The 5,000-nt window shown below is 36.7% G+C and overlaps 1 protein-coding gene across 1 annotated transcript in view; it reads right to left on the bottom strand.

Moving 5' to 3' along the window:
- LOC144958678 (innexin unc-9-like) overlaps positions 1 to 5,000 on the bottom strand; it is an 867,612-nt gene that overhangs the window by 810,801 nt on the left and 51,811 nt on the right. The gene's annotated exons all lie outside the window — the stretch shown is intronic.

The raw sequence follows: 5,000 nt of genomic DNA, 5'->3' as shown, positions 1-5,000 counted from the left end.
GCACTCGCGGCATGGCAAAAATCTCAGAATTATTGATTTTTTCTGGCACTTATTTGTCTGAATTCTGGTAAAGAATCCTCACTATAACTTAGTGGTGATCTCATCACGTCTTGGTCTTCCATGACGGATAATAGATTTACTCTTTTGGTCTTTTTTGACAATGTGAGAGGAAGCGGGGAGAGTTTGAGAGTGTACGGAGGGGGGGGGGGGTGAGAACTCTTTTTATTCTCCCCCCCCCATTCTCTCCCTTCTCTCTCTGTCTATTTCTCTCTATCTCTCTCTCTCTCATTCACATTCAAACACATAGAATGCCTCTTTCCCCCCCCCCCCACCCCTCTCTCACTATATTTCTCTCTTTCGTTCACGCACACCATCTCTCTCTCTCTCTCTCTCTCTCTCTCTCTCTCTCTCTCTCACACACACACACACACACACTCATCACACTCTCATTGCCTGTCACCTGTTGTCCTCTCTCTCTATCTCCCATCAATTCTTTGATACTTTTTATGGTGTCATCTCCCTTTCTTCCCTTTTGCTTCCACGCCTCCTCAAACGTTTTTTTTTCTAACTCATCCCTGTCTTTCTACCTATCCACGCTCTATCTCCCTCCCCTCCCCTCTCTATCTTTTTTTTCTCTCTCTCTCTCTCTCTTCTCTCTCCATGTCTCTTCTCGCCCCCCCCCCCTATCTCTCTCTCTCTCTCTCTCTCTCTCTCTCTCTCTCTCATGTTACACCTGAGTACGGTGAGAGAACGTGAGTAAAGAGTCTTTTCCAAGGACTCAACTATGCACCGACTAGGCTGGAGCCCATGACCTTAAGATTCGAAAGCGAGTGTCATATCACAATACCATATTATAGCCGCAATATATATCAATCTCTCTCTCTCTCTCTCTCTCTCTCTCTCTCTCTCTCTCTCTCTCTCTCTCTCTCTCTTCTTTCCCACTCTTTCCCACCCTATAATAATATGTATGTATGTATGTATACATATATATATATATATATATATATATATATATCTTTCTTCCGCCTCATCCTCCCTCTCTCCCTCTCTCACTGTTTCTCTATTAATCTCTCTCTCTCTCTCTCTCTCTCTCTCTCTCTCTCTATCTATCTATTTATCTATCTATCTATCTATCTATCTCTTGATCTCTCCTTATTTCTCTTTCTATAACTCTCGCTCTTTCTGTGTTCTCATTATCTATTTTCCCTCCTTTATCTATTGATCGCTTTCTTGCTATTATACCGTTGCTTACATTTTGAGTTTAATTTGTCTACATTTACAGACATGATCTATAAAATATTTTAATGCAATATATATATATATATATATATATATATATATATATATATATATATATATATATATACATACATATGCTATGTCGGCTATGTGGTTTTTTGTTGTGATACTCACTTTCGGATCAGAAGGTAACGGTTTGAGTCCTTAAAAAGGATTTTTACTCAGATTCCCTCACTGTACTCAGGTGTAAAATAAGTACCTGTCCAGCGTTGTCTGTGTCCGAAAAATTGCTTTAGATTTTTATGTTTCAAGGCAGGAAACCATGCAACAATATCTGCTATGCTTTTGATTTTTTGTTAAATTCAAAGATGATAAAGACTATCGGAAATAATGGAAAAATACTCAACTAAATAACAGGAAAGCTTTAAAAGAATAATATAATTATATGTTTTGTGTGTAATGAAGGACGTATGTCAAAAATGATACTAAGCCGCTAGAAGCTGTGGACTATACAAAGTAATGAAAGTGTGGTTGGATAGCTCAGTAGGTTGTGCGACCGTTCGCTGTCTTCTCTCTCATGGCCAGGCGAAGGGCGTCGTGCCAATACGCTTCCACAGTCGTAACGTCACTTCCCTCGTAATGACGCATGGTAACTTAGTAACTGGCTCTAAACTATCGGAACAATGGCGGACGCCCTTATGAAATATTTCTCCGACGAGCATAAAAGCGTATCCAGAGGGGAAAAAAAACATTATAAATTTGGATCTTGAGTTTGGCTCTGACCCCGTGACTTTTTATTCTCTGTTTTCATCTAGCACTTCTCCATACCCTACTATTCTCATCATTGTTGAGACAAGTGCCGGCTCCATCCTATTTCTGAAACATTGTAAGACCAATTTACCGATCGACTGACAATGATTTCTTTGCTGAGCCGCTGCTTAAGCGTAATCTATAGTTTGATGTTGACGTCACTCGGGTCTTTTGTTCATGCTTTTTGCCATTCGCGTTTATGAGTAATTCTCACTAAACAGTATTGACCAGACTATAAACGTTCATGGTTACGCATAGTTTTATGTGTTGGTCCGTTATACTTCCGGATGGCAATGTTGTGATCTTCTTCGCCAAGCGCATACTATCTATATAGAATAGCAACTAGTCCGTTTTTTCCCCGTGTAGCTTTGTGGTCTCCTGGTATGGCAATCGCCATCGGACAGTTCCTTTAGGTCTTTGGTTCCAGTCCCATTCTGGGCAGTGCAAAGTTGACTCTTTGGAAAAGGGGTTTCCTGCATATTCTCTCTCACCAACCTCGGGTGTAAAATGAATTATTGGCTGATAATGTTGTTGTCTCTGTTGAAAAATATAGTGTCATATCTCGTTCTTAATGTTATGTTATTCTAACAATTTTAATATTAGCTTTGTCCAACACCGTTTAAAATACACGTCTTCAGATTTAGCTATATCTTACACCAGAGTTTGCTCCTAAATTTGTCATTTTCTGATTGTTATTGAAACACTGTTTTTCATATGATTCTGTTTACTGTAATTTTTAGCTTTTTAATACTACTCGTGTGCTCTAAATAGAACGCAACAAAAGAAAGAAAACACCATCAAAGCATAGCTTAGCTCAGAGAAGGGGCATATATATACATACATATATATATATATATATATATATATATATATATATATATATATAGAGAGAGAGAGAGAGAGAGAGAGAGAGAGAGAGAGAGAGAGAGAGAAACTATAAAGAGAATAGAGTAAAAAAGGAAGGAATTATAGAAAAGAACAAAGCAATAAATAAATAATTCCTTGAGGCATTCAGCACATGTGACTCTTGTTTGTTTGGATCCAACTCCATCCCCTAAGCTTTAGATCCTAAGAACATCCAAAACCCTGGCATAATTTCCCTGAGGAAATGTAAATAATATGTATATTTTGTTCTTGACCGATTATTGTATTGGATTCAATGTCTCTGAACTGAGCCGGACATTCTTGGGTCATACATAACCTGGAAAGAAAAAGATGAAAAGAATTTCGTAATTTCTGACGCTTCTCGTCATTCATAGAGAAATAATAATGCTTCAATATATATCTATATGTATTTTGTGGTTATTTGAAAAAGGCCAAGGGCCGGAACGTCGTTTGTTTTGTGTTGTTCATTCATGACTCAGATTTATTCCCTTTATCTTTATCTCTAATAGTGCTTCAATTTGACATTCATGAAACACAGTAATGGAATGTATTTCTACGAGCAATGTCAACATTCAACGTGTTACACAATGTCGCATGAACTTATTTATTTCATCGTCGTCATCGTCGTCAACATTATTTTATTTTCTCTCTTTTCTTCTTCTTCTTCTTCTTCTTCTTCTCTTCTTCTTCTTCTTCTTCTTCTTCTTTTCTTTCTTCTTCTTCTTCTTCTTCTTCTTCTTCTTCTTCTTCTTCTTCTTCTTCTTCTTCTTCTTCTTCTTCTTCTTCTTCTTCTTCTTCTTCTTCTTCTTCTTCTTCTTTCTTCTTCTTCTTCTCTTCTTCTCTCTTCTTCTTCTTCTTCTTCTTTTCCTTCTTCTTCTTCTTCTTCTTCTTCTTCTTCTTCTTCTTCTTCTTCTTCTTCTTCTTCTTCTTCTTCTCTTCTTCTTCTTCTTCTCTTTCTTCTTTCTCTTTCTTCTTCTTCTTCTTCTTCTTCTTCTTCTTCTTCTTCTTTTCTTCTTCTCTTTCTTCTTCTTCTTCTTCTTCTTCTTCTTCTTCTTCTTCTTCTTCTTCTTCTTCTTCTTCTTCTTCTTCTTCTTCTTCTTTTCTTCTTCTTCTTCTTCTCTTCTTCTCTTCTTCTTCTTCTTCTTCTTCTTCTCTTCTTCTTCTCTTCTTCTTCTTCTTCTTCTTCTTCTTCTTCTTCTTCTTCTTCTTCTTCTTCTTCTCTCTTCTTCTCTTCTTCTTTCTTCTTCTTCTTCTTCTTCTTCTTCTTCTTCTTCTTCTTCTTCTTCTTCTTCTTCTTCTTCTTTCTTCTTCTTCTTCTTCTTCTTCTTCTTCTTCTTCTTCTTCTATCTTTCTTTCTTCTTCTTCTTCTTCTTCTTCTTCTTCTCTTCTTCTTCTTCTTCTTCTCTTCTTCTTCTTCTTCTTCTTCTTCTTCTTCTTCTTCTTCTTCTTCTTCTTCTCTTCTTCTTCTTCTTCTTCTTCTTCTCTTCTTCTTCTTCTTCTTCTTCTTCTTCTTCTTCTTCTTCTTCTCTTCTTCTTCTTCTTCTCTTCTTCTTCTTCTTCCTTTCTTCTCTTCTCTTCTTCTTCTTCTTCTTCTCTCTTCTTCTTCTTCTTCTTCTTCTTCTTCTTCTTCTTCTTCTTCTTCTTCTTCTCTCTTCTTCTTCTTCTTCTTCTCTTCTTCTTCTTCTTCTTCTCTCTTCTCTTCTTCTTCTTCTTCTTCTTTCTCTCTTCTTCTTCTCTTCTTCTTCTTCTTCTTCTTCTTCTTCTTCTTCTTCTTCTTCTTCTTCTTCTTCTTCTTCTTCTTCTTCTTCTTCTTCTTCTTCTTCTTTTCTTCTTCTTCTTCTTCTTCTTCTTTCTTCTTCTTCTTCTTCTTCTTCTTCTTCTTCTTCTTCTTTTCTTCTTCTTCTTCTTCTTCTTCTTCTTCTTCTTCTTCTTCTTCTTCTTCTTCTTCTTCTTCTTCTTCTTCTTCTTCCTTTTCTTCTTCTTCTTCTTCTTCTTCTTCTCTTCTTCTTTCTTCTTTTCTTCTTCTTCTCTTCTTCTTCTTTCTTCTTCTTCTTCTTCTTCTTCTT

The sequence above is a fragment of the Berghia stephanieae genome, chromosome 13 (assembly GCF_034508935.2).
Source record: "Berghia stephanieae isolate SIO BIC M18660-M18661 chromosome 13, UCSD_Bste_1.3, whole genome shotgun sequence".
Lineage (NCBI taxonomy): Eukaryota > Metazoa > Mollusca > Gastropoda > Nudibranchia > Aeolidiidae > Berghia > Berghia stephanieae.
Note: the sequence above shows the minus strand (reverse complement) of the source record. Positions and strands in the feature narration are given on the sequence as shown.